At 47.2% G+C, this 11,355-nt stretch overlaps 1 protein-coding gene across 1 annotated transcript in view; it reads left to right on the top strand.

The window, feature by feature from the left end:
* Positions 1 to 5,251: 5,251 nt before the first annotated feature.
* The window catches only part of AHCYL1 (adenosylhomocysteinase like 1), a 158,077-nt gene continuing 151,973 nt past the window's right edge, over positions 5,252 to 11,355 (top strand). The window contains exons 1-2 of the mRNA XM_069945862.1: positions 5,252 to 5,301; positions 6,836 to 7,082. The gene's annotated coding sequence lies outside the window, so the exon portion shown is untranslated. The remainder of the gene's footprint in view (positions 5,302 to 6,835; positions 7,083 to 11,355) is intronic.

Below are 11,355 nucleotides of genomic sequence, written 5' to 3'. Positions count from 1 at the left end.
GGAACACCGAGGGCTCTTCTGCTTCATTATTTACTAAATCATGGCATGCCCATGGGCGGGAGAGGATGGAGGGTATGATGAAGAAATATCCTGTCACAGGCCGAGTGCTAATAACGCTCTCCCTTCCTGAGGTAAATACGGCCACAGAGGGTATAGTGGGGACTGCACCTACGTGATTGGGGATGATGATACTTGTAGTTCCCCTGAGGTGTTATAGATGGTGATGATGGTACTTGTAGTTCTCCCTGCTTGAAAAAGGCCTATGTCATACGAAATAGGGCCAAAACGCGTTGCAATAAAGAGTATAGGTTACTAAGTCATCTACCATTGGATGATCTTTGGCTGCACCGCTGTGTGCAAATTGTAGTCCTGTTTCCTGCAATCGGCTGATTACACATCCATATATGCTTCTCCTACCGTTGGTGGTGACGTCCCCCAGAACAGCTGCGGAGTACATCTTCTTATGCTTTATATAGAGTTGTGCCTAAATTTTGCAAAACCTTGCTACCACATACCTGGTTATCCCTTATCACACAAGGAAGCGCCCCCCCTGTCTCCCTTCTTCTCATTTCAGATGGTGATGATGGTACTTGTAGTTCTTTGTTACTGCTGTCTGAGGTAATAATTGAGAAGCCATTGATGGTGATGAGGTGCAGAGACAATCATAGACAACAGGGAGTCGGGACAGTGAGGTGTAACTTTGAATGTTACTTTCACAAGAAATATATACAATGAACACTTTCCTTATGTTTAATATCTCTTCGTATGGCCGCCTGCCAGAGAGGGGTCACTTGTTGGTGTATGTGGATTTGGCCTTTGTGAATTGGATGAGTAGTGACCCACAACCCAGTGGGATGGGAGTCTTTTAAGGTTATCTGGGCCGGGCCGTAAGCCACGTTTCGGATCCCAGAATATATAAGGGTATGTGGTGGAGTTGTCTCTCAGTGTGATACATTGATGAGTAAGTGGATCAAGCTCCTCGCTCTCTTGGTAAGTTCATCTGTAATATAAGCTCCTTGACTCCACAAATCCCAGGGGTCACACTATCCCCATTAATTGTGGTGCTGACTCCAGTAAATCTCCTCACAGACATCTCCTCAAAGGATGTAGTCTCCTCACAGACATCTCCTCACAGGCTGTAGTTTCCTCACAGACATCTCCTCACAGGCTGTAGTCTCCTCACAGAGATCTCCTCACAGGCTGCAGTCTCCTCACATACATCTCCTCACAGGCTGTAGTCCCCTCACAGACATCTCCGCACAGTCTGTAGTCCCCTCACAGACATCTCCTCACAGATCTCCTTACAGGCTTGAGTCTCCTCACAGACATTGCCTCACAAGCTGTAGTCTGGTCACAGACATCTCCTCACAGGCTGTAGTCCCCTCACAGACATCTCCTCACAGGCTGTAGTCTCCTCACAGACATCTCCTCACAGGCTGTAGTCCCCTCACAGACATCTCCTCACAGGCTGTAGTCCCCTCACAGACATCTCCTCACAGGCTGTAGTCTCCTCACAGAGATCTCCTCACAGGCTGTAGTCCCCTCACAGACATCTCCTAACACGCTGTAGTCTCCTCACAGAACTCTCCTCACAGGCTGTAGTCTCCTCACAGAACTCTCCTCACAGGCTGTAGTCTCCTCACAGACATCTCCTCCCATGCTGTAGTCTCCTCACAGACATCTCCTCCCAGGCTGCAGTCTCCTCACAGACATCGCCTCACAAGCTGTAGTCTGGTCACAGACATCTCCTCACAGGCTGTAGTCTCCTCACAGACATCTCCTCACAGGCTGTAGTCTCCTCACAGACATCTCCTCACAGGCTGTAGTCTCCTCACAGAACTCTCCTCACAGGCTGTAGTCTCCTCACAGAACTCTTCTTACAGGCTGTAGTCTCCTCACAGACTCCTCACAGGCTGTAGTCTCCTCACAGACATCTCCTCACAGGCTGTAGTCCCCTCACAGACTCCTCACAGAACTCTCCTCACAGGCTGTAGTCCCCTCACAGAGATCTCCTCACAGGCTGTAGTCTCCTCACAGACATCTCCTCACAGGCTGTAGTCCCCTCACAGACATCTCCTCACAGGCTGTAGTCCCCTCACAGACATCTCCTCACAGGCTGTAGTCCCCTCACAGACATCTCCTAACAGGCTGTAGTCTCCTCACAGAACTCTCCTCACAGGCTGTAGTCTCCTCACAGAACTCTCCTCACAGGCTGTAGTCTCCTCACAGACATCTCCTCCCAGGCTGTAGTCTCCTCACAGACATCTCCTCCCAGGCTGTAGTCTCCTCACAGACATCTCCTCCCAGGCTGCAGTCTCCTCACAGACATCGCCTCACAAGCTGTAGTCTGGTCACAGACATCTCCTCACAGGCTGTAGTCTCCTCACAGACATCTCCTCACAGGCTGTAGTCCCCTCACAGATATCTCCTCACAGGCTGTAGTCTCCTCACAGAACTCTCCTCACAGGCTGTAGTCTCCTCACAGAACTCTCCTTACAGGCTGTAGCCTCCTCACAGACATCTCCTCACAGGCTGCAGTCTCCTCACAGAACTCTCCTCACAGGCTGTAGTTTCCTCACAGATATCTCCTCACAGGCTGTAGTCTCCTCACAGAACTCTCCTCACAGGCTGTAGTCTCCTCACAGACATCTCCTCACAGGCTGTAGTCTCCTCACAGACATCTCCTCACATGCTGTAGTCTCCTTACAGACATCTCCTCACAGGCTGTAGTCTCCTCACAGACATCTCCTCACAGGCTGTAGTCTCCTCACAGAACTCTCCTCACAGGCTGTAGTCTCCTCACAGAACTCTTCTTACAGGCTGTAGTCTCCTCACAGAACTCTCCTCACAGGCTGTAGTCTCCTCACAGACATCTCCTCACAGGCTGTAGTCTCCTCACAGACATCTCCTCACAGGCTGTAGTCTCCTCACAGACTCCTCACAGGCTGTAGTCTCCTCACAGACATCTCCTCACAGGCTGTAGTCTCCTCACAGAACTCTCCTCACAGGCTGTAGTCTCCTCACAGACATCTCCTCACAGGCTGTAGTCTCCTCACAGAACTCTCCTCACAGGCTGTAGTCTCCTCACAGAACTCTCCTCACAGGCTGCAGTCTCCTCACAGACATCTCCTCACATGCTGTAGTCTCCTCACAGACATCTCCTCACAGGCTGTAGTCTCCTCACAGAACTCTCCTCACAGGCTGCAGTCTCCTCAGAGGATGGTGCCACAGCTGCACTCCACTACTCACTTCCTCATTAGAATAGCCCCGCCCTCTTTCTGGAGCTTTCTCCTGGCTGGTGTAGTACAGTGAGGAGGCAGCTGGTGTTGCTATGGTAACTCCCTGCTGTGGTGTGTATCTATGGTGACCCATCTCCAGCATGGCTCCTCTCTATAATACAATAAAGAATAACCAATATATTAATAGTTCTGCCCGTATAATACAGGCTCCATTCTCTGCCTGACCTCGGGGAGACCCCCATATCCTGTATACTGCACCCAGTTATATTATAGAAGTATTCTCCCCTCGAACTGACCGGCGGGGCCACATATGAAGGCACGGAGCTGAAGGGCACTGTATGTGCTGCCACCGTGGGGCTGTGATCTATAGCTAACGTTCATCCTTAGAGGGATCATTCACTTAATGACTCTAAATATGTATGGCATGATAGGTTTAGAAAAGCCATTAAAGGGGTACTCCGGCCAAAATCTTTTACAAATCAACTGATTTCAGAAAAGTTATATTCAGTAGATTTGTAATTTACTGCTATTTAGAAATCTCCAGTCTTTCAGTACTTATCAGTTGCTGTATGTCCTGCAGGAAGTGGTGTATTCTCTTCAGTCTTTCAGTAATTATCAGCTGCTGTATGTTCTGCAGAAAGTGATGTATTCTTTTCAGTCTGACACAGTGCTCTCTGCTGCCACCTCTGTGAGAGGTTTTCTATGGGGATTTGCTGCTGCTCTGGACAATTCCTTAAAGGGCCCCCTGAAATGTATGTGAAGGGATAACATGGGCTGTCATGGACCCCCCCCCCCTTGTTACCCCTCCTCTTCCATGGTGTCTTATATCAATGAATACTGTGGGTGATTGCGATTCCCTGACCCGAGGGGGTCACTCAGCAGTGCGGATGGTGTTGCAGGCAGTAACCGGGCAGCTGCTGGATATAGAGTAGTCACGGTAATGGCACGAGGGTGGCACAGCTGGAGGCCGGTCTGCGGTACTATGCGGGACACTGGGCATGCGATTCTTCGCTGTACCTAGTCGGGGCACCAGATATTAGACACCAATGCCAGGGTTCAGTAACAGCGGTGGTTACACTTTTATTGTAACTGAGGTAACTGGTAGCAACAGTCTCATCCAGATGCAACCGGGTATATAGCAGACTTGTACAAACAGAGCAAGAGTGGTGCTGCATAGGCTGAGAGTAAAACGTGCCTGATGATGGGAGTAGTAGTGATAGAGGAATAGAGAGGCTGGGTGGATTAGAGTACTTGCGGTGAATATCTTAGTTGATGAGGAGGTAGAGAACAGGAACGACACCCAGATGAGAGGATACTCCTGGCACTTGAGCAGGCGGACAGCCGATAACTGCAACAGCAACGCACCAGCCACTCTTGTAAAGGTGAAGAGGGCTGCACGAACACATCCATCCTCTCTGAGGTAGAGGACAGAACTCACTCAGGCAACCTATCCCCTCTGTGGCAGGGAATAGACTGATTTGCAAGAGGAAGTCACATGGTAACCCCTGGGCAAAGTTCGACGGCCATTGGAGGAACCATGGTTACGGGGCACGATCACGTGATCACCAGCCTTTGCATACCACTGTGCATAGTTATACACAGAAATATACATAAAACTGTACGGGATCCTGAAAGCAATAGGGGTGAAACAGCAAGTAGTTGCAGTGCATAGAGTTACCAGGACAGGCAGGACCATAATAATAAAAGTAGACTTACAGTGAGAAACAGACAGCCTGTTCTGGGACACTGCATGATTGTCGGCCTTTGGTACCCCCCTGTGTTGTTAGTGTATGTTCTCAGGTAAGTGGTTTGGTACTAACCTTTCTCCAACTTTTCCTTGTAGGTTCTGTTGCTGGGAAGATTTCCCTGGAGAGAAGATGATGATTGGTCCTGGCGGTTCCGGCGGCTTGGATGAGCTGTATGAATCTGGAAGATTCTGGCCCCTGCATCAGTTCGTCAGGAGCCGTGAAGAGAAGAAGGAAGGCTTGAGCTGCTGGACCTGGGGCCCTTATGGCCAAGGCTGACATGAAATCAGCCTTAAGGTTGCTCCCTGTACATAGTGGTGGGTACAATTTGTTGGATTTTCAGTTTGGCGTAGTTATTATTTTGATAAGACAAAAAACAGAAGGTGCAGCAGCAACCCACAGGTGCAAGGGCTTACCGTATATACTCCTCCCAGCGTACACACGGTAAACACCTGCTCTGTTGCTGTGGGTTGCTGCTGCACCTCCTGTTTTTTTTTTGTCTGTACTTAAGCCACGAGCAGCGTGCAACCTGCAGTGTGAATAGAGTCATAGATGTGCGGCCAATTTTCCCTTTTTTTTTGTTGAATGGGGGGGGGGGGCTACCTCCTGTTGGCCTGCACTCCACCCATGTCCCAAGGCTGCTATAAAAGAGATTATTTGGCTCCTATCTGCCCAGTTGTAGCTTATTCAGCCCAGGAGAGGCCATTGCTAGTGTGAAAATGCTAGAGTATGGACCATGTATCGAGGAAGCCTTAATAACGTGGCGACATGGTACACTCTGTTTCATCAAATAGTTTGCTAAGATCCTCATTATTTAATATCTATAGAGCAGGTGTTTACCGTGTGTACGCTGGTAGGAGTATATACGGTAAGCCCTTGCACCTGTGGGTTGCTGCTGCACCTTCTGTTTTTTGTCTGTACTTAAGCCACGAGCAGCGTGCAACCTGCAGTGTGAATAGAGTCATAGATGTGTGGCCAATTTTTCCTTTTTTTCTATTATTTTGATAAGGCATTGCTGATGAGATTTTCACTATCTTGTTATTATTTTAAATCTTTTTTTACTTTCCTTGAGTAGGTTGTACGTTGTGGTTGTCCGGTCGGAGGTATGTTACATTACCTTGACCATTTTTTGTTTGTAGGTCCGGTTGGTTCTGATAGCTGCTCTCATTTCTTTTCTGTGTGCCAGGAGTTTGGCGTTCCTTTGGCACCCGTGTACCTCGCTGGAATTTTTAGGTATTGAAATTGATTCGGTTGCTATGCAATTTCACCGGCCTAGGAAAAGATTGACAGGGCCTGCAGGTTGCTTACCATGTTTTTGGGTAGGAAGAAGATCAAGTTGCGTGTCTTTGTTAGGTTTGTTGGTTTTTGCCTCAAAAGTTATACTTATGGTTAGAGTATTTGTTAGACGCCTGTATTTAGCCGCTAAAGGATTGTCCGCACCGCTTTCTCATGTCAGACTTTCCCGCTTGTTAAAGGATGATTTAAGACTGTGGTTTGAATTTTTGTGGGACTTTAATGGCCATTCTATATGATTTTCTATCTGATTTTGTGGATTTTTCTGTTTTGGGCGTTTACACTGATTCGGCTGGTTCTTTTGGGTCTGGTGCCTTTTACGCTTGCCATTGGTGTGCTCACCCCTGGCCGCGTTTGTGGGTGGATGGGGGTTTGACTGGTAATATAATATAACTGGTAATTTTGGTGCATACTGATAATAAAGGGGTTCTTTATTTTAATTGTTTGTCCTCTTCTTATTGATACATCTAGTTTTGTTATGTTTTCAACTAAATGTTTGGATGAAAGCCAACTATGTCCCTGGTTATTCTAATGTTATTGCCAATTCTCTTTCTAGAGGACAGTTCGGTCAATTTGGGCTGCTGGTGCCGGAGGCGGATGCCCTAGGAGTTGACTGCCCGGGACACCTCTGGGACCTAATGTGGGACTGACTTTACGCTATTTCCGGCAGTCGGTGGCGGAAAAGACTTGGAAGAGCTATTCGTCTTCTTGGCATCAGTGGCAGGCCTTTTGTGCTTCCCAAGGTGTGGAGTACTTCTCAGGTGACCTCGCTCCGGCTTCAAATTTTATTTCTGGGCTTCTGGAGGTAGGTTTATCGGCCAGCCATGTCTCTAAGACAGTGACGGGCATATCTTTTTCCCAGAAATGGTACAACATTAAATCCCTGGGTCCTTGGTTAGGTGAGGCAGCTGCTGATGGGTTACCGTCGGCAGGTGTCTCTTCCTGATAGCAGGAGACCTATCACTTATAGTCTGTTGCAATGTATTTTGTTGGCCTGTCAGGATATTTGTAGTTCAGATTTTTAGGTAACTCTTTTCCGTGTAGTTTTTGCTTCCTCATTTTTTGGTGCATTTCAGCTTGGGAAATTAGTGGCGCAGAACAAACTGGCAGTTCCTCCTCTCTTATTGTCAGATGTTGGTGGTTCAGAAGTCCAAGACTGACCAGCAGGGTAGAGGTGCGGTGGTTCGCATCAATGCCGTGGAGGGTAGGCAGTTTTGTCCAGTCCACGTGTTTATTTGAGTGTTTGGCCTAGGTCTTCTGGTTCCTTGTTCTTGCATAGGGATGGTTTTCCTCTTAGGGTATGTGCACGCTGAGCAATTCTAGCGGAATTCTGCCTGAATTCCGCCATAAAAAGCGGAATGCAAAGTGTAAATGCAACATTGCTCTTTCCATAGAGAACAATGGGATTTCCGACTGCCCGTGCACACAGAGTAAATTTCCGTCTGGAATTCCGCGCAGAATCCGCATTCCACCCAAAGAATGTGCATGTCAATTCTTTGGGCGGATTCCGCTAGAGGAATCCTATAGAAGTCAATGGGGTTTGAATTCTTCTGGTAATTCCGCTTGCATTCCGCTTGATTTCCGCACGGATTCCGCTCAAATTCCGCCCGAATTCCGCTCAAATTCTGCCAGAGCAGAATAGGCGAGGAATTGCAAGCAGAAGTCTTTCAGCTACAATTCCTCGAGAATTGCTCAGTGTGCACATAGCCTTAGGGTATGTGCACACTGAGGAAAAGGCGAGGAATTCAGCTTGAAATTCAGCTTGAAATTCCTCCCGTAAAATATGTACAGAGCAAAGTCCCATTGTGTTCAATGGGTTTTCTGCTCTGTTGTTCACACTGCAGAATTTCTGAGCAGAATTTTCTGCCACAGATCTGCTAGAGGAATCCTATAGAAGTCAATGTGGGGGCTTAAATTCTGCTTGAATTCTGCCTAAAAACTTTCTGCTTCAATTCCTTGAGAATTGCTCAGTGTGCACATACCCTTGGGCTGAAAATAGATCTGCGGCACAAAATTCTGCTTGCAAATTCTGCAGTTTGAACAACAGAGAAAAATTCCAATTGAACACAACGAGCCATTGCCCTGTTCCTTCTTATACGGGAGGAATTTCAAGCAGAATTTAAGAGAGGATTCCTCTTCAATTCCTCATCTTTTGCTCAGTGTGCATGAGCTCTAAAGTGGTCTTGAGCAGGGATTAGTGGATTTTGGGTCTAGATTGAGCTGGGTATTCCCCTGATAGGAGCAGCCAAAGAGGCATCTAACTTGGGTTTGTCCGGGGATGGTATAAAGTCTCTGGGTAGGTGGTAGTCTGATCACTTTAAACTGTATATTCGTCCTAATTTGTGCATTTCATTTATTTTAAGTCCTCAGACAGAGGTCTGGCTTTTTGGCCATTGATTTATTGTTCGGGCCCAGCCTAGAGCTGCTGTTCGCTCCTACACTCTGAATCTAGGTTTGGATTCCTCCAGTTTTGAGGTTAAAGTGACTCTGTACCCACAATCTGACCCCCCAAACCACTTGTACCTTCGGATAGCTGCTTTTAATCCAAGATCTGTCCTGGGATCCGTTCGGCAGGGGTTGCAGTTATTGTCATAAAAAACAACTTATAACCCTGTGCCCAACGGGAGTATCTGTGCCCTAACTTTTCACCACCCCTCCGTCCCTCCTCCCCACCCTTGGAGAACATTTTCTCCAAGCTGAACATTGCACAGGTCTTAAACGATCCGGCCCATGTGCCGGGCTAAACAGTTGGGGAATAGGAGACAATCTGCCTGGAGCATTCCTAATGATGAGGAGGGTGGGGAGGAGGGACGGAGAGGTTGTGCCAGCCTAATCCATACACAATCCAGGCCACGGGCTGCCAGTTTGAGGCTGTGTTCACACTACGTATATTTCAGTCAGTATTGTGGTCGTCTTATTGCAACCAAAACCAGGAGTGGATTAAAAACACAGAAAGGCTCTGTTCACACAATGGTGAAATTGAGTGGATGGCCGCCATATAACAGTAAATAACGGCCATTATTTCAATATAACAGCCGTTGTTTTAAAATAACAGCAAATATTTGCCATTACATGGCGGCCATCCACTCAATTTCATCATTGTGTGAACAAAGCCTTTCTGTGTTTTTAATCCACTCCTGGTTTTGGTTGCAATATGAGGACCACAATACTGACTGAAATATACGAAGTGTGAACACAGTAAATTTTTAGCACAATAACTGCATCACCTGCCGAGCGGACCCCAGGACAGATCTTGTATTAAAAGCAGCTATCCGAAGGTACCGGGGGGGGGGGGGGGGGGGGGGGCAGAGTGTGGTTACAGAGTCGCTTTAAATGGAAAGGGGTGGGTGGCCCAGGTTTTGGATTTAATATTTAGTCTGCCAACTGACTGGGGTGTACCCAATATTATAGAGTTACATATAGGTGGGAATGATATTGGAAAAGTTTGTACGGACCCCCTTTTGACGGACATTAAGTCTGTTTTTATCCTTTTGTTCTGTTTTTCCCCACGCTACTTTGTGTTTCTCCGAGATTGTACCAAGACTGGTTTGGTCCTCCAGGGAGTCCTTTTTCCTGGACAAAATCCGAAGACCCATAAATAGGGGGGTATGAAGTTTTTGCCTGGATGGAAGGGTTTTAGTTATAGGCACACTGACTTGCAGGGGTTTGTTGCCGGGCTCTATCTGAGGGATGGTGTCTATCTCTCACATGTGGGCTTGGATATCTTTAATCTGGGCCTCCAAACCCTAATTGGTCAGGCTGCGGTGTTTGGCTGGTGTTGGTTGGTTATTTATTCCATTGTATTTGTGTAAACATAAACATTATGGACATTTGTTGCCAAATTTTGAAGTCTGTCTGTTGTTTCTTGTAGTAAGGGGGGGGGGGGGGACATTGAATCCCTGACATGGACAGAGGTGGCAGCAGAGAGCACTGTGTTCACATAGGGGACTAGTGAGAGATTGGGCCCTCCCACCATTGTCATAGGCAGTTTACACATCCTTCCAGCTTCTGGGTAATGAAAGTCACTAGGTGTAAAGAACAGCTCAATAAACAGAACCTGACAGACCTGTTGTATGTCTATAACTTTTCTGTAGGTCATTACATTAGAATCCAATACAAAGGGGCTTACAATAAATCTGTCATGAATCCTGTAGCAGAAGCTATGGAGCCGTAGGCCCCTCAATCTGTCGGCTTTGGTGGACCATGTGTTCCTATGGCCCCATACACACTTCCTACAGCAACATAAAACGGCCATTTACACTGCACAACTCCTTTAACCCTTTCATGACCAAAGGTGATTGCTGGCCGGATGTGCAGGTCACAGTGATACGGGACACAGGTCACAGTGATACGGGATACAGAACACAGTGATACGGGATACAGGTCACAGTGATCCGGGATACAGAACACAGTGATACGGGATACAGGTCACAGTGATACGGGATACAGGTCACAGTGATACGGGATACAGAACACAGTGATACGGGATACAGAACACAGTGATACGGGATACAGAACACAGTGATACGGGATACAGAACACAGTGATACGGGATACAGAACACAGTGAAGCAGCGCTCTTCTCCTCGCCTTCTAATAGCCAGAACACTTTTAAATTTCCACCTAAAAGGCTTTTCTTTCGTTCTCGGTTTTAGAGATCTACAAGAAACAGAAGATTGATAGACAACAGGGAGCTAAGAGGAAAGTCTGGAGGAAACACACAAGGAAACAATAAACTTGGTCTAAAACCAAAGGTTCCAAACAATGGCGCCAGATGCCATCCTGTAAGAGCAAGACTTCTGTTTCATCACATCTGGGCGAAAACACCTATGGACGCTGGGGTGACTTCTCTTATTCAGATAACTTAACAGGGTTTGTAAAATGCGATCTAGAAACCTTCTAGTGCCCAGTAGTGCACCAACTGGTAAAAAAATACTCTATAATGGAACAATAGAACCAGTGCCCAGAAATCAAATAGCCACAGGGGTGTGTTCCAGAATATTCCCAGTCTCCAAACCTGGAGCAAAATGGTGGCTGGTAGATGTCATTTCCAAATATCTCCATGGAAAAGAAAAGGTT

This window comes from Dendropsophus ebraccatus, chromosome 11 (genome assembly GCF_027789765.1).
Source record: "Dendropsophus ebraccatus isolate aDenEbr1 chromosome 11, aDenEbr1.pat, whole genome shotgun sequence".
Taxonomy (NCBI): domain Eukaryota; kingdom Metazoa; phylum Chordata; class Amphibia; order Anura; family Hylidae; genus Dendropsophus; species Dendropsophus ebraccatus.
This window is presented reverse-complemented; position numbering and strand designations above follow the sequence as displayed.